At 47.4% G+C, this 19,001-nt stretch overlaps 1 protein-coding gene across 2 annotated transcripts in view; it reads right to left on the reverse strand.

Annotated features, from left to right (window-relative positions):
• ZNF469 (zinc finger protein 469) overlaps window positions 1-19,001 on the reverse strand; it is a 562,435-nt gene that overhangs the window by 218,733 nt on the left and 324,701 nt on the right. For both annotated transcript variants that reach the window (XM_073659717.1, XM_073659716.1), the window contains exon 3: window positions 16,389-16,478. The gene's annotated coding sequence lies outside the window, so the exon portion shown is untranslated. The remainder of the gene's footprint in view (window positions 1-16,388; window positions 16,479-19,001) is intronic.

Below are 19,001 nucleotides of genomic sequence, written 5' to 3' on the forward strand. Positions count from 1 at the left end.
TTCCAGGTCCTCTGGCCAAGAAACCCGAAGGCACGGTCACACGCATGGGACCAGCACCGCCGTCGTGGAGCGGAAGCTACTAGAAGGCCCCAAGTCACCGGCCATACGGGTGAGCACCACACGGTACACTGAGGGACGTGGGCTACTTATACCCGCCTCTAGCAAGGTAGCCAGAAGAGTACAGTTAGTTTGGGAGGCCTACAACTCCGCCTGGCCAGGGGAGATCCCATCTGCTCAAGGACTGACCAGGCCCCAATCGCTAGCCAGTACTCCGGGAGGGTCTATCTTTGTCACCAGTAAAGACCCTGAACTACACCGTACCGTCTCCGAGTGGTTCCTGCTACCCCCATCATCCACGTCGGCTGCCCTGAGGCCATACCCCTCCCGTTGGGGGTTATACTATCACGCTGCACAATCCTACCACCGGCCTCAGCGGTCTGCCCTGCAGCAGCAGCTCCTTAGCTGTACTCAACGGGTGGCGTAGTCGTCCAACATCTACCGCTGATACATCGCCGCTCAGTTTGACTCCCTGGGCACGGACCTGGTCACCGCCACGAGACTACAACCCTCAACAGATCCGGCTCCGGGTAAACTCCCGCGTGCGCAACGCAGCGCGACACAGGCCCAGGGGCGCGTCAGAATCACTCGTCAGAATCACTCGTCAAAATCACTCGTCAAAATCACTCGTCAGAATCACTCGTCAGAATCACTCGTCAGAATCATTCGTCAGAATCATTCGTCAGAATCACTCGTCAAAATCACTCGTCAGAATCACTCGTCAAAATCATTCGTCAGAATCACTCGTCAGAATCACTCGTCAAAATCACTCGTCAGAATCACTCGTCAGAATCACTCGTCAAAATCACTCGTCAGAATCACTTGTCAAAATCACTCGTCAGAATCATTCGTCAGAATCACTCGTCAGAATCACTCGTCAGAATCACTCGTCAGAATCATTCGTCAGAATCACTCGTCAGAATCACTCGTCAAAATCACTCGTCAGAATCACTCGTCAAAATCACTCGTCAGAATCACTCGTCAAAATCACTCGTCAGAATCATTCGTCAGAATCACTCGTCAGAATCACTCGTCAGAATCACTCGTCAAAATCACTCGTCAGAATCACTCGTCAGAATCACTCGTCAAAATCACTCGTCAGAATCACTCGTCAAAATCACTCGTCAGAATCACTTGTCAGAATCACTCGTCAAAATCACTCGTCAGAATCACTCGTCAGAATCACTCGTCAGAATCACTCGTCAAAATCACTCGTCAGAATCACTCGTCAGAATCACTCGTCAAAATCACTCGTCAGAATCACTCGTCAGAATCACTCATCAAAATCACTCGTCAGAATCACTCGTCAAAATCACTCGTCAGAATCACTCGTCAGAATCACTCGTCAAAATCACTCGTCAGAATCACTTGTCAGAATCACTCGTCAAAATCACTCGTCAGAATCACTCGTCAGAATCACTCGTCAGAATCACTCGTCAAAATCACTCGTCAGAATCACTCGTCAGAATCACTCGTCAAAATCACTCGTCAGAATCACTCGTCAAAATCATTCGTCAGAATCACTCGTCAGAATCACTCGTCAGAATCACTCGTCAGAATCACTCGTCAAAATCACTCGTCAGAATCACTTGTCAGAATCACTCGTCAAAATCACTCGTCAGAATCACTCGTCAGAATCACTCGTCAGAATCACTCGTCAAAATCACTCGTCAGAATCACTCGTCAGAATCACTCGTCAAAATCACTCGTCAGAATCACTCGTCAAAATCACTCGTCAGAATCACTCGTCAGAATCACTCGTCAGAATCACTCGTCAGAATCTCTCGTCAGAATCAGTTCTCAGACAGGGTATTTAGCCTCAAACTGACATCATTCTGATGTTTGATTTTGATATCTGATCATGTCATAAAATGGACACTGTACCTCTGCCATAACTTCCAGAGCACCTTGTGATTGTACCTCCTAAGCACAATCCATGCCTTTTCTTTCTACCATCCTTCCCAGTACTCATCAAAGCAGTGTTAATTACCATGCGCTGCACCTTCTATACAAGTTGTCCTCTCCGTCTACACCTACAGCTTCATATCTAAATTATTTTCTAGATGTGTCTTTTGCTGCCCTATCAACCTCCTGGGCATTGCGTCGGGGCAGTTAGTAGCTTCTTACAAGACTTCTAGGTCACATGTAAAAGCACAAGGCTTTCCCCGATAAGTGATCTGTGTCATTTACATGGGCCTTCCCGACATTGTATTGTAGGCTACACATGTACTATGTTACATGCACAGTTAAAGGGATTGGGCTGAAATTAAAAGTTGTCAGACTGTCAAACTGTGCACGCTGCCGCGAGTCCCCTGAATTCCACGTGTAGGTGGACTACGCCTTTAAGCAAATGCGTTAGAGACTTCACATCTTTGTGACTCCATTTATAATGACATCTACACTGGGGGTGGAATCAAGCAGAAAAAGATTACTCGGTAAGAAATCTAAAGGAAAACTAAGCAGGTGAACATGGCAGAGCTGCAGAAAAAGCTTACACATGATTCAAAAATAATTCCAGAAAAACATGGTAAATATCATTTATCTGTAAAGTTTTATTATTCGTTGTACAAAGTAAGCAAACTATAATACAACTTAATTTATTAAAGCAAATCACTTAATGGGGTTGTCCAGTACTTTATAGTGATGGTCCGTCTATCCTTAGGATAGCTCATCAGTATCAGATCCCAACACCCCCCACAAATATCAGATCTCGGTGTCAGCAGCGGCTGGAACTGATCTTTTGTGGAAAGGAACTACACAGCTCCGTCAACTGTATAGTGGTCACATTGGGGTACTGCAGATCCCCTCCTAGTCATGTGAATAGGGAATTATTATTATTTATTGTTATAGCGCCATTTATTCCATGGCGCTTTACATGTGAAAAGGGGGTATAATACAAGAACAATTACAATAATAAGGGAATGTGTAGTGTCCTGCCGCGGCCACGATTCAGTCAGAGCTGAGCAGATTCCTCTACTCTACACTATATAGATATATTGTATTACAGTGTGAGGGGTGATAATCTCTGTAATTCTCTGAAGAAAATATTGACTTTATATAGGCCCATAAAATAATAATACAGATTAATAAAATGGATAAATTACAAGAGCATTCACGACCTAAGGGAACAAACCGACCGCTCGCTTCTATCTCGATCATTTATGTTTCAGATTGAAGAATCCTCTATCTTATATGGATGAATGTATTCCAGAGCATGGAGGCAATGAAGAAATCCTAATCTTTTCCTCTATGTTTCGGTCTAGACTCCAGACAGTGTTTTCTAATTACATACGGTCCAGGCTTCTTCCATGCAGCCTATAAATGAAAGTCGACTGGAGGGACATCCCTAAACCAAGTCATATTGCTGGAATATAGGAGATTTCTTAGAAGCATTTATAATGGAAAAGCGTGTTCTGCTAGGAATAGGGCCGGAGGTTTAACACTTCTGTAGCTGGCTCTATCAGTCTCCCTGGGACCTTATATCTCCATCCATTGATTAGGAAAACATTTCCTTATTCTGAGCTGCGCATTCCTCACATTTACCGGCCCGTCACCACCAACGTTACTATTTCTAGGAAAATGTCTTGTATTGTTAAAGGGGGGCTCCTGAAGAGAAAAAGCCAATACAGTATAGACCAAAAGTTTGGACACACCTTCTCATTTAAAGATTTTTCTGTATTTTCATGACTATGAAAATTGTACATTCACACTGAAGGCATCAAAACTATGAATTACCACATGTGGAATTATATACTTAACAAAAAAGTGTGAAACAACTGAAGATATGTCTTATATTCTAGGTTCTTCACAGTAGCCACCTTTTGCTTTGATGACTGCTTTGCACACTCTTGGCATTCTCTTGTTGAGCTTCAAGAGGTAGTCACCGGAAATGGTCTTCACTTCACAGGTGTGCCCTGTCAGGTTTAATAAGTGGGATTTCTTGCCTTATAAATGGGGTTGGGACAATCAGTTGTGTTGTGCAGAAGTCTGGTGGATACACAGCTGATAGTCCTACTGAATAGACTGTTAGAATTTGTATTATGGCAAGAAAAAATCAGCTAAGTAAAGAAAAACGAGTGGCCATCATTACTTTAAGAAATGAAGGTCAGTCAGTGCGAAAAATTGGGCAAACTTTGAAAGTGTCCCCAAGTGCAGTTGCAAAAACCATCAAGCGCTACAAAGAAACTGGCTCACATGAGGACCGCCCCAGGAAAGGAAGACCAAGAGTCACCTCTGCTTCTGAGGATAAGTTTATCCGAGTCACCAGCCTCAGAAATCGCAGGTTAACAGCAGCTCAGATTAGAGACCAGGTCAATGCCACGCAGAGTTCTAGCAGCAGACACATCTCTACAACAACTGTTAAGAGGAGACTTTGTGCAGCAGGCCTTCATGGTAAAATAGCTGCTAGGAAACCACTGCTAAGGACCGGCAACAAGCAGAAGAGACTTGTTTGGGCTAAAGAACACAAGGAATGGACATTAGACCAGTGGAAATCTGTGCTTTGGTCTGATGAGTCCAAATTTGAGATCTTTGGTTCCAACCACCGTGTCTTTGTGCGACGCAGAAAAGGTGAACGGATGGACTCTACATGCCTGGTTCCCACCGTGAAGCATGGAGGAGGAGGTGTGATGGTGTGGGGGGGGGTTTGCTGGTGACACTGTTGGGGATTTATTCAAAATTGAAGGCATACTGAACCAGCATGGCTACCACAGCATCTTGCAGCGGCATGCTATTCCATCCGGTTTGCGTTTAGTTGGACCATCATTTATTTTTCAACAAGACAATGACCCCAAACACACCTCCAGGCTGTGTAAGGGCTATTTGACCAAGAAGGAGAGTGATGGGGGCTACGCCAGATGACCTGGCCTCCACAGTCACCAGACCTGAACCCAATCGAGATGGTTTGGGGTGAGCTGGACCGCAGAGTGAAGGCAAAAGGGCCAACAAGTGCTAAGCATCTCTGGGAACTCCTTCAAGATTGTTGGAAGACCATTTCCGGTGACTACCTCCTGAAGCTCATCAAGAGAATGCCAAGAGAGTGCAAAGCAGTCATCAAAGCAAAAGGTGGCTACTGTGAAGAACCTAGAATATAAGACATATTTTCAGTTGTTTCACACTTTTTTGTTAAGTATATAATTCCACATGTGCTAATTCATAGTTTTGATGCCTTCAGTGTGAATATACAATTTTCATAGTCAAGAAAATACAGAAAAATCTTTAAATGAGAAGGTGTGTCCAAACTTTTGGTCTGTACTGTAGGTATCGGTGTGATCTGTGTATGTCTCCTAAGGGGGTATTCATGATTTATCACAGGATTGGTGATAACTTTTAGGTTGGTGGCGGTCTGATCGCAGAGACCCCCACCTATAATCAGAAGGAGTCACTTTTGTCTGGTCTGAATTGAGCAGTAATACACATGCTCCACCACCGCTCCATTCATTCTCTATGGGTTTGCTGACATTAAAAGTTATTCATCCAATGATTTTATGGCCTGCTAAGCTAAATGTACATTTTCCTTACAATGGACTGAAAGGGAATTTGTCAGCAGGTTTTTTTTTTCTATGTAATCTGATAGCAGCCTGATGTAGGAGCAGAGACCCTGATTCTAGTGATGTGTCACTTACTAGGTTGTGTTTTGCTGTTTCAGTACAATCAGTGTTTTATTAGCAGGATATTATCACTAGAGGACAACTGGTCTTGTGTCTCCTAGTCCAACCCCGCCCCCATCAGAGGCTACAGCTCTCTGTCACTATACATTGTACATAGAAAGCTGTGGAAACTGCTAGAGAAAACTGTAACTCTGTCACAACTGCTGCCCCAGGAAACTAAGTGCTGGAATCAGGGTCTCTGCCCCTACTCTTTACTGCTGTCAGATTACATAGCAAAAACCTGCTGACATATTTCATTTAAACCTCTAGATTGAAATATTTAAATCCTGGGAATTGTTGATTGGTTTTAAAGAGAATGGTGAAACTATGTCGCCCACTATTTTTCATTTTCCTTCTAGCAGTCAAAGGGATTTTCCTTTTTTTTTCTTCTTCTAATTACAGTGTCCTCCACTGAGCGCCACGCCGGTGCTTCCATTGGGATCCCCGAAAAACAGGATTCAGTCAAAAACCCAAAGTCCCGATGGAGCCTTTCACTATCATGAAGCCTCAATGCAGTGTTCAGTGGAGCGGACTGTGATCGTATGTTGGTGACCCTAGCCAAAACAACCACCTGTTTTATTTCCTCAAGTTGGCCGGTTATCCTAGGGTGTGTGTGTCTCCTGCAGACAAGTAGTGCCTGGTGGTAATCTAGGATTGGGCATATCTGTATGCACAAAGTGATCACTCCCATGTGTCATTCACTCCTGAGCACAGTAAAAGGTAGAGCAATAAACCAGCAATCAGCCATATGCCGATAAATCTGATATTGTTGCCAGTCATCGGTTTCCGATCATTGTAAGTGTTGCCAGTTGTCAATTTCCGATCAGTTCTATATTGCCAGTTGTCGGTTTCTGATTTACTCCTAAATATTACCAGCTGTCAGCTTCTGATAACTCGTGTGCAGGGAATCGGAAGAAAAGAAAGTCAGCAGATGTGGAGATATCATCTAGATAGATTAAAGGCGCATTGCCAAATCATTAGAAAGTATAAGAATAGATGCGAAAGAGAAGGAACGTTTGAACATGTGAACGCCGGACTGATACTTTGTTTCCACCTCCGGCTCAGGGCCAGCTCGCGATGTGATGTCAGGTGGGAGATTATCATAGCACCTATGGGTGCTGCTAAAAAAGGTAGCATGAATCTTCCTATTAATGCATCAATCTGCAGCCTTTCCATCAGCACCGAGCTGGGCTTAGGATATCAAAGCGTACGTCTGTCCGCGGCACCAATGCTCTGAATTGTATTTCATACAGGCACATTTGCACGATCATCTTCTGTTGAGAAAACGGGGCACTGTCGGGGCAGGTTGTAAGTTCACAGCGCGGTCGCGGTTCCTAATTAAAGCATGGTGAGGATTGTAAAATGGAATTTATTAGGTAGATAAAAGGTTGTCTGCATGCCGTCTAATCATGGGTTTAATGGTGAAACCCCCTGTCACAGTTGTTATATATAAAACACTTATTTGATGGTGGTTCTTAAAGGGGTTGTCCAGTACTTTATATTACCCCCCCCCCCAATGTATCTGTAGCACCCCGAGGACTCGGCTGCTACAGGGGTATTGCACCTCGATCCAGAGGTGTGGTATTCCACTCCCGGGTAAGGATGGAGGGTGGAACTGAGCTCAGCTAGTTGCATGCACTACACTCATCCCATTTCCGGGGGACAGAACAACGGTGCTCCCACCAGATAGATGTGCAGGTACGACAGCGTCTGTCCCTGGCTGGAGTGGGAGGGGGGGAGGAACATCCCAGTAGTGTAGGAGCAGTCAGGGGAGGGACTCTGGGCATAGGAAGGAGCCCATTGGGTGCTAGTCACCTGGGCTCGGGTGTCAGAGGGAGTATAAGAGGTGGGCACCATCTTTAGACAGGGTCCTGTTCAGAGGAGAGTCTGTTCAGAGAGGAGCTCAGCCAGAGAGGGCTGAGGGGGAGCTGTGGCTCCGTCTGGGCCCAGCTCCAGAGCCAGGCCTGAAGCAGAGAGAGGAAGAAAAGGGAACACAAGGAAAGGCTCAGAGACGCAAGCAGAGGGAACCCTGAGATCCCACGAGTGAACCAGAACGGGTGAGGGGTTGGCAGAGAAGGGTACCGGATCCCAAGCTGGTGGAGGCAAATTATCCTTAGCCAGAAACCGGAGGTCGTGGTCAAGCTTTGGCACGACCCCTGGCCACATCCACCAGGAAGGCACGCCACATAGGGTCAGGAAAACCGGAGAGAGGTTTTGCCCCATAAGGCCCGAGGAAGCCGGACATAGGTGGGTCCCTGGTGAGGACGGCCTGTAGGAAGGACGAGAGGGGAGCTCAGGACCACGCTCTGGAACTGCCTGGGAGTTGGCCGAGTCTCACACCTGGTGGACGCAGCACGGCTCGGGTGGTCACTCTTGGCCGAAGTGACCGGAGCAACACCTGTGAGTAAAAGCCTTGAAACTGCACCACACGTCTCTGAGCTTCCTTGCTGCACCATCACTACCACTATCATTCACATTTGCTGCCCTGGGGCCATACCCCTCCCGTTGGGGGTCATACCATCTACGCTGCACAACCATATCACCGGCCTCAGCGGACTGCCCTGCAGCGGCGGCTTCATCGCCGCATTCAACGGGTGGCGTAGTCGGACACTAATACCATCAAATCAATAGCGCCACTTGGTTTGACCACCCTGGGCACGGACCGGGTCCCCGCCACTCGGAGACTACAACCCCCATCGGATCCGGCTCCGGGTATTCCCCGCATGCGCAACGCTGCACAACATGGCCCAGGGGGTGAGTCAACTTTGGCGTAGTCGGCAGGATCACGTGCCCGCAACCACCGGGTACTGCGTGCCTGAAGAAAAGTTCATATTTACCGTAAAAAGGAGTCTCCCGCCAATTCCAGAGGGCTCCCGCCATCGGACGCCATCACGGGTCGTTTCCCGCCGTTTGCCCGCCATCTGCAGCCTTTTCCCGCCATCCACGGAGTTTCCCGCCATAAGGAGACGATTCCCGCCATCTGAGACGATTTCCCGCCCTGGCAGAGCGGACTCCATTATGGGCGTGCCAGAGGGTGGCAAGAGGCCACCTCCCATCGTGGGCCAGGTCCAGGAATGGCGCCAAAAGCGGAAACCGCCTCCATCAGCAGAGACTGCAATGATAGAAATGTCCATCAGCGTGAGAGGGCTGCCCCTGGAACTGACAATCACTAAGTTGCCCCGGGACCACCCTCAATGGGGGCGGATACAGAACAAAACAGAGAAGATGGGTGCGGCCTGGAGGAGCCTGGACAGATCGCACCCGGAGATGGAGGAAGAGTCAATCAGCACCGACCCTGTGGTCCGGAACATGTTGCAGGCTGCCACCCCGGAAGGCCTGGTGGAGATCCTGGCACAGCTCCCCAGAAATCGGGAGCGTGCACAGACCGCGCTGGAGGCCTTGGCCCGGAAGATGGCCCGGGTACAGCAAGAAGCACTGGCCGAGTGGAGGAGAGAGATGGTCCAGTAGGCTGGAACCCGCCAGCAGAGGATGCCACCCGCAACGTGGAGCGTGTCTGCTCCTGAGGATGGTGCAGGAGGAACGGAGGCCGGAGACGACGCCGCGGAGGGAGCCGCAGAGATGGAAGCAGGTAATGGGGACGTCATCACCCCGTGCCCCGTAGCCGTAAGCCTGCCCCAGCTCCCCGTCGCAGAGCCCAAAGTTCCACTCACCGTGCCCGTTGCCGCACCGCCGCTGCTTCCAACTAGGCCTCAAGCGCCCTCTGTTACGCCACGCCCCTTGACCCAGAGCGCGGCAAAAGAGGAAGTGCCCCCAGCCTGGTCGCAGGGCCGAGTACCCCCGGGCGCCGCAGTCTCCACCGTACCCTTCACCTTCAGAGTGCTACCGGTCTGGTCGCAAGGCCTGGTGCATCCGGGCGCCGCTGCCCCCACCGCGCCCTCAACCTCCACAGTGCTGCCCCTGGGCGAAGGTCTGTTTGCGCAGCATACTAGCCCGGATGGGCTGCCTTTCGCTTGGCCACCGGAGTACGTCAACCCCCGACTCCGGAAGGAATGGCCTCTGTGTGAGCCTCTGATCCCGGCTCCGGCACCCGCCAAAATTGTTCCGCTCCCGCGGGAGGAGGCCCAATTTGCGTGGGACCCCACCGGCGAAGACCTCATGGGGTTCACCCAAGAGACCCGGGCGGCCGCAGCCCAACGTGAGGAGTGTTGCCGACAACAACTGGAAGTCTTTCAGAGGGAACGGCGAGAGAGGCGGGTCCGCGAGGAGCGGCTGCAGGTCCAAAGCGCGGAGCAGAAAAGCCGGACCCGACGAAACCGCCGTGCGGCCCACGGTCCCCGCGCCACCGGGACTGTAATAAAGTTTCAAATGGAGCACGGCTGGGGCTTTATACGAGATCACCGAACCCCCGGCGACGTCTTTGTCACCCGCAGGGATGTCGAGAGCCACCTGCCGGAGGGACACCGTGGTCGTGACCTCTACCCGGGTGATGAGGTCACCTTCACCCGGCACCAGTGTGCCAAAGGACCATACGCCCTTCACGTGCACCGGTTGACGGAGGAGGAGTTGCAGTATGAGGAAGATCAAGAGGACCCGGACGGGTCTGAAGACTACCCTCAGGAGGAGACAAGGAGAGGACACCGCTACTAAAGGGGAGTAGCATAAGCAGAGTACTGTAGATAAGTTACCCGTATGGGTATTTGACATGTTGCTAATTGGAGTGTGGTCCCCGTTGGGACTAGTGTGGAACTGTTTAAGGGACTGTTTCCTGTGTGCCCCTAATCCCTTACCAGGCTGAGGACTGTGAACAGCCATTCCCCTATTCCCCACTGGCCGAGGACTGAGAGCGGCCATACCCTGTAAATAGTTGCGCTTCCTAAAGCGCCCCCTTCTGGTTTTATAAAGAACTGTTTTTCTCTAGTGACTGTTGCGCTTTACCTGGTCCCAAGTTGCACGGTGGCCAGGGATTGAGGACGTATTAGTCAAGAATGTTTTATATGAAAAGGTTTTATATTATGCTAAAAATAAAAAAAAAGTTTATATATTTTATATGTAAGTGCACTTTAAAAAAAATAAATAAATTTTTGTATGTTTTGTTTTATTCTTTTACAGCCCGAGGACGTGCTGTGGTTTACCAGGGGGGAATGTAGCACCCCGAGGACTCGGCTGCTACAGGGGTATTGCACCTCGATCCAGAGGTGTGGTATTCCACTCCCGGGTAAGGATGGAGGGTGGAACTGAGCTCAGCTAGTTGCATGCACTACACTCATCCCATTTCCGGGGGACAGAACAACGGTACTCCCACCAGATAGATGTGCAGGTACGACAGCGTCTGTCCCTGGCTGGAGTGGGAGGGGGGTAGGAACATCCCAGTAGTGTAGGAGCAGTCAGGGGAGGGACTCTGGGCATAGGAAGGAGCCCATTGGGTGCTAGTCACCTGGGCTCGGGTGTCAGAGGGAGTATAAGAGGTGGGCACCATCTTTAGACAGGGTCCTGTTCAGAGGAGAGTCTGTTCAGAGAGGAGCTCAGCCAGAGAGGGCTGAGGGGGAGCTGTGGCTCCGTCTGGGCCCAGCTCCAGAGCCAGGCCTGAAGCAGAGAGAGGAAGAAAAGGGAACACAAGGAAAGGCCCAGAGACGCAAGCAGAGGGAACCCTGAGATCCCACGAGTGAACCAGAACGGGTGAGGGGTTGGCAGAGAAGGGTACCGGATCCCAAGCTGGTGGAGGCAAATTATCCTTAGCCAGAAACCGGAGGTCGTGGTCAAGCTTTGGCACGACCCCTCGCCACATCCACCAGGAAGGCACGCCACATAGGGTCAGGAAAACCGGAGAGGTTTTGCCCCATAAGGCCCGAGGAAGCCGGACATAGGTGGGTCCCTGGTGAGGACGGCCTGTAGGAAGGACGAGAGGGGAGCTCAGGACCACGCTCTGGAACTGCCTGGGAGTTGGCCGAGTCCCGCACCTGGTGGACGCAGCACGGCTCGGGTGGTCACCCTTGGCCGAAGTGACCGGAGCAACACCTGTGAGTAAAAGCCTTGAAACTGCACCACACGTCTCTGAGCTTCCTTGCTGCACCATCACTACCACTATCATTCACATTTGCTGCCCTGGGGCCATACCCCTCCCGTTGGGGGTTATACCATCTACGCTGCACAACCATATCACCGGCCTCAGCGGACTGCCCTGCAGCGGCGGCTTCATCGCCGCATTCAACGGGTGGCGTAGTCGGACACTAATACCATCAAATCAATAGCGCCACTTGGTTTGACCACCCTGGGCACGGACCGGGTCCCCGCCACTCGGAGACTACAACCCCCATCGGATCCGGCTCCGGGTATTCCCCGCATGCGCAACGCTGCACAACATGGCCCAGGGGGTGAGTCATATCCCCCCGGGGCCCCTAAGGATTTTTGTAATTACCTTACGTTGCTGATACTGCCTGTGAGCGGCGCTATTACTGGCCGCTCACAGGCATCACGTGACCCCCGGCTGCAGCCGGCGTTGACATCCGCTAACGTCACGACAAGTGCTGGCAGCAGCCGGGGGTCTCTGTCTTCTGCGTTTCACGTGGGCGAGGTTACCCCACGCGTCACACCCGGCATCCACCGCGCACTCTCTCTGTCCTCATTATTTGGGAAAGCGCGCGGTGGATGCCGGGTGTGATGCGGGGAATAACCCCGCCCACAACCCAGCAGCCACCGCGGGGACCCCAGCGCTGAGTCACGCCTCACTTGTCGTGACGTCAGCGCGGGGTCACGTGATGCCTGTGAGCGGCCACCGATAGTGCCGCTCACAGACAAAAACAGCAACGTAAGGTATTCACAAAAATCCTTATGGGCCCTGGGGGGATACATTGTGGGGGTAATATAAAGTACTGGACCACTTCTTTAATGTCTTATTTAGGTCTCCTTTTTCAAGGACAGTATTATAAAACCAGGCAGCAAGGCTGTCCGTATTCACACTGAACGGCATTCAGCAGCTTGCAGTGTGTAGTAATACATGAAAGCTACAGAAGCAAAGAGTTACAAGGTTTTAATTAAGTACAATAGCAGAAATGGATGATCTGCAAAGAAGTGTGGAAATGCTTCTTGTCTCAAAGGCCCTGTTAGGCTATGTTCACACATCATGTTTTTTCAGTGTTTTTTCGATGCAGTTTTTTATGCAGATTTTCAGCTGCCTTTTGAAGTACCAGCAAAGTCTACGAGAAACCAGAATTCTCTGTTCACGCATCATGCTTTTTTTTTTGTTCAGGATTTTGTGCCTTGCATGTTTTATTTGGGAAAATAGAGCATGTCACTTCTTTCAGCGACTTTTCACCCATAGGAAGTAATGGGTGGTGAAAAAAACGCTGAAAAAAACGCATCAAAATTTGTAGCAGCGTTTTTGTTGCCAAAATAGAATGGGGTTCTCTTTTTTTCACAGAACTTCATGTACATGAATAAAAAGAGACAGAAGGACAGTGAAAAAAATGCTGAAAAAATGCACCAAAAACGCATCAAAAAAGCAACAAAACTGCAAGAAAAATCCTGAACAAAATTCCCTTGAAAAAAAACAACAACATGATTTAGGAACATAGCCTTACTCTTGCAATCCCTCATGCTTTACATTGCTCAGTGGTTATCACTGTACTATAGGGCAGCACGATGGCTCAGTGGTTAGCACTGTACTAAAGGGCAGCACGGTGGCTCAATGGTCAGCACTGTACTATATATAGAGCATCACGGTGGCTCAGTGGTTAGCACTGTACTATAGGGCAGCACGGTTGCTCAATGGTCAGCACTGTACTATATATAGAGCATCACGGTGGCTCAGTGGTTAGCACTGTACTATAGGGCAGCACGGTTGCTCAATGGTCAGCACTGTACTATATATAGAGCATCACGGTGGCTCAGTGGTTAGCACTGTACTATATATAGGGCAGCACGATGGCTCAGTGGTTAGCACTGTACTATAGGGCAGCACGGTTGCTCAATGGTCAGCACTGTACTATATATAGAGCATCACGGTGGCTCAGTGGTTAGCACTGTATTATATATAGGGCATCACGGCGGCTCAGTGGTTAGCATTGTACTATATATAGGGCAGCACGATGGCTCAGTGGTTAGCACTGTACTATAGGGCAGCACGGTGGCTCAATGGTCAGCACTGTACTATATATAGAGCATCACGGTGGCTCAGTGGTTAGCACTGTATTATATATAGGGCATCACGGCGGCTCAGTGGTAAGTACTGCACTATACATAGGGCAGCACAGTGGCTCAGTGGTTAGCACTGCAGCCTTCCATGTTTCTGTGGGTTTCCTCCGGGTTCTCCGGTTTCCTCCCACACTCCAGACATACTGCTAGGAAATGTAGATTGTGAGCCCCAATGGGGACAGTGCCGATAATGTCTGTGAAGCGCTGTGGAATTAATGGCGCTATATAAGTAAGTGAGTAAAATAAAATAAACTTCGTTAGGCACTAATTTTTACCATACGATGGGAAGCCTGCAGGAGTTGAATAAAAAAAATTAATTCGAAAGACCAGCAAGAAGATGGCAGAAGACCGACCACACAATTGATGAACCTGTAGGAAGCCTGAAGATCCAAGGTTTCTGTGGAACGCAACGTATCTTTTCAGAGAGAGGGGTCCAATAAACGCTGACTTGATGACCACTTAGTAGCTATGATATGAGGTCGGCTGTATGAATGTAGACCATTCCCCTCTGCAGCGCTCTGGATGGTTTGCAGGTTATCTCACAAGCATGTTTTGGGATTATAACTAACATTTTAAAGAATTTATGTAGATTTATCTTCTGACATTTGTCATGTTGGAAAATTTAAATCTGTCAAAAAGTCTAAACTTCAGAAATGGAGCTATGATAAATGAGCAAGAAGAGAGAAGCAACGTGTGCCGGGACATTGCAGCCATTCCCTGGATTCCTAGAAGTAAGCACAGTTGCTGCCACGGGGTTGTCTGACCACATGTAATGCTAATGAGGACTGTTAACATGAAGCGGCATGCCGTCCTCAGTCTCTTCCTGGAAATGGCCCTCCATATTAAACTGCTTTATACGCTCCACAATTAATCCCTCTGTACAACAACATCAAACAGTTTGATACATTTTTTCCGTTCCTCCATTAACCAGCTGCAAAATATTAGCCAAGTCTGTCCTAGTCTGCCATTATTAAAAAGCAATCAGCCTGTCCTCTGGACCTTTAGACCCAAGATAATGATAGAGACCGCAACTGTTAGGCCATGACCACTTTGTCCATGGGCAAATCCTGCTTGGATTTTTCCAAAAATTTACGTCAGGAATCTGAAGAAGAAATTCTAATTTTTGCCACTGATTGTCCAGCAGATCCACCCACAGGATAGATTAATTGTAATATAATGAAGCTAGTCCATGGTTTTTTTGTAGCCGAATACATGGCATTAATGGGTATCTGCCGCGGGTTCACTGTTTTGCTCTGATTTTTCTTAGCATGTGATTGTGCTGTAAAGCAATCTATCACTTCTATTATCTAGTGTCAAAAAAAGGTCCAATTGTAAGAGCTATGGCACGTCAGACAATATCAGAGTAGAGAAGAGATACATAAATGTTAAAATTGAATTTTTATTAAGCAATATATTAAAAGCAATTAAGCAATATATTATATATATATATTATTATATATTTATTAAGCAATATATTAAAATACAAGAAGCCAGTGGCGAAACGTGCGTCGGGGTGAGGGGACATCTCTCTTATCCTGGATCACCCGGTGTCCCTATACACCATCTCTAATTAAGATATATATCTATTCCTAAACACCATTGTCTGTGGTTTTATATAGGATGATATGCATACTATATTTTATTATGTAGGGCTTACTAAAAGCTCACCTTAAGAATACTTGTATGTGTCATATCCTATTAATAAGCAGTGGTTGCGGGATTATATTTCCTGTTTGTTAGATTAGATTATGGGATTGCTGGTGTAAATATTCACTATTTTATAAAGGGTAATTTGATTATCCTATGCTTACAAGGATATTGATTCAGTGAAATGATGGTGTCCCCCTACCGGGCACTCTATTTCTATATTTTATTGTGTTTTAATATATTGATTAATAAAAATTACATTTTTAACATTTATGGATCTCTTCTCTACTCTGAATTTAGATCAATATACAGAGTTTTTGATTGTGGGACTTCTATTATCTGCAGCTTGTCAGCATCTAGGAGTGGATCACCGACAAGTCCTTAGCCGAGAATAACGTTGCCGGGACCGATATGGTGAAGATGCATGAATGATCATTGTCACATTTGATCAGTATTCGTACCTGCGACACTGGAAAAAAAATGCGGATGAGAACTGAAGACTGACAGAGCTAAATCCTGAAAAAAAAAACAATCCGTATTTCATGTCTGTATTGAGTATTTCCATTATTTCTGCATAGTCTCATAAATGAGGCGATCTGCAGAAGGTGGTTGGATCGTTCTGTCCAAGCCTAGTCCATCACAATATAATTTGGAAGTCATCTCCTTCCCGGAGGAAAGTTTATAATATTCTGCAAGTTTCCAGCAGCAAACTGCTGATTACTCCAGCGATTGTTCATTACTTTGGCTCGAGGAATAGCTTTTAAGCAGCATAAGTATATCATTTCCCATCAGATAGCTAGAAAACATGCCGTTTCATTTCCAGCTTCTGCTCTAAATCCATAATCCTTATAAACGGACATTGTAAGAGAGAGTGAGTTGGCTTACCCTGGTCAGGACCTGTTCACAGCCATGTCTGGGATACAACAGCTACGATCGCAGGACGCCGATTTCTGCAGCTTTCATTGGAAGTATCATCTGAAGAAAGGAGCCACAGAAAAAAACAGGTTAGATATTACTGCGGGTAAATGGTACCAAGATTCTCTAAATCAATATACACAGAATGGGGAAATGTATTAATGCAGCCTATAGTTTTCCAGTGTGATAGTGCAGCTTTAGTAAATTTCCCCACATAGTTTTTACTGACAGACAGAAATCAGGAGATGCTGACTTTACTTGGGAGATCTAGTTAGTGTATGAAGCAATGCTCCCTGGGAGTAAATATGCAAATTAGATCTACTGCAGAAGGAAGAACACTGACTCTCTAGGACCTATATACTAGTTGGCCCGCAACTTTGTCAAAGTTTTTCATTTTGGCCCTCTGTGTGTTGAAAGTGTGACATCCCTGACCTAGACGCAAATTAGATCTTCTGCAGAAGGAAGAAAACTAACTTTCTAGGTCCTAGAGAGTTAGTTTTCTTCCTTCTGCAGAAGATCTAATTTGCGTCTAGGTCAGGGATGTCACACTTTCAACACACAGAGGGCCAAAATTAAAAACTTGGACAAAGTTGCGAGCCAATCAGTATACAGAATAATGGGCCCCCACATAGTCCTCCATACAGTATTATGGGCACCACATAGTCCTCCATACAGTATAATGGGCCCCACATAGTCCTCCATACAGTATAATGGGCTGAACATAGTCCTCCATACAGTATAATGGGCCCCACATAGTCCTCCATACAGAATAATGGGCCCCACATAGTCCTCCATACAGCATAATGGGCCCACATAGTCCTCCATACAGAATAATGGGCCCCACATAGTCCTCCATACAGCATAATGGGCCCCACATAGTCCTCCATACAGTATAATGGGCTGAACATAGTCCTCCATACAGCATAATGGCCCCACATAGTCCTCCATACAGAATAATGGGCCCCACATAGTCCTCCATACAGAATAATGGGCCCAACATAGCCCTCCGTAGAGTATAATGGCCCCACATAGTCCTCCATACAGAATAATGGGCCCCACATAGTCCTCCATACAGAATAATGGGCCCAACATAGCCCTCCGTAGAGTATAATGGCCCCACATAGTCCTCCATACAGAATAATGGGCCCCACATAGTCCTCCATACAGAATAATGGGCCCAACATAGTTCTCCATACAGTATAATGGGCCCCGCATAGTCCTCCATACAGAATAATGGGCCCCGCATAGTCCTCCATACAGAATAATGGGCCCCGCATAGTCCTCTATACAGAATAATGGGCCCCACATAGTCCTCCATACAGAAAAATGGGCCCAACATAGTTCTCCATACAGAATAATGGCCCCACATAGTCCTCCATACAGAAAAATGGGCCCAACATAGTTCTCCATACAGAATAATGGCCCCACATAGTCCTCCATACAGAATAATGGGCCCCACATAGTCCTCCATAGAGTATAATGGGCCCCACATAGTCCTCCATACAGTATAATGGGCCCCACATAGTCCTCCATAGAGTATAATGGGCCCCACATAGTCCTCCATAGAGTATAATGGGCCCCACATAGTTCTCTATACAGTATAATAGGCCCCACATAGTCCTCCATACAGAATAATTGGCCCAACATAGTCCTCCATACAGAATAATGGGACCCACATAGTCCTCCATACATAATAATGGCCCAAAATAGTCCTCCATACAGAATAATGGGACCCACATAGTCCTCCATACATAATAATGGCCCCACATAGTCCTCCATACAGAATAATGGGCCCCACATAGTCCTCCATACAGAATAATGGGACCCACATAGTCCTCCATACATAATAATGGCCTCACATAGTCCTCCATACAGTATAATGGCCCCACATAGGGATGGTGGTTCTGGTGTCGCGGGCCAAATAAAACCACCCTGCAGGCCAACATTTGACATGTGTGGTGTAGGTCCTATAGGTAGTTAATCAAAGACACAATAAGGGCCAAACCGTAGAAGCCTAATTTCCCCAGTTCCCATAGTTTTAGTTCATAAATGATTAGAATTGTGATTTATATGTATAGCTGGTGTCTTTTCTTCCTGAGGTGATTATGTGTTATGGATATCTGTACACTTGCACTTCTTCATGACAGGATCTCACCAGATACAATGATACAGTCTAAAATAATGACTTTTAATGGTAAGTTTATTTCCCTAATGCTTTTGCGTTATTTGACCATTCTTATGACAGGATTGCAAATTTCTATTAAATGAAACCGTGAAAATAAAAAGTGTCTCTTGCCAGTTGATATTTTTCCAATTCTGGCTAAAGTAAAAGTGGCACCAGTTTATAAAACCCAAAGAAAACTGCCTGTCCTTGCTTTTCCACAGTAGAGCTGTGCCGGAACCGCACATGAGATGGTCTTGTGGCCAGGCTCCCCTTAAAGACATGATATTAGCAGGGTTAATCCTCGCCATAAAAGCCACAGCATTCTTGGACTTCAGCTGGTAACCTGACACACAGAATATCTCATCGCAGATACTGCCTTACTGTTGCTTTGAGTCATTTTCCATACACCATCCATCCAC

This window comes from Phyllobates terribilis, unplaced genomic scaffold (assembly GCF_046119375.1).
Source record: "Phyllobates terribilis strain yellow unplaced genomic scaffold, ASM4611937v1 Scaffold_14__1_contigs__length_39327217, whole genome shotgun sequence".
NCBI classification, from domain to species: domain Eukaryota; kingdom Metazoa; phylum Chordata; class Amphibia; order Anura; family Dendrobatidae; genus Phyllobates; species Phyllobates terribilis.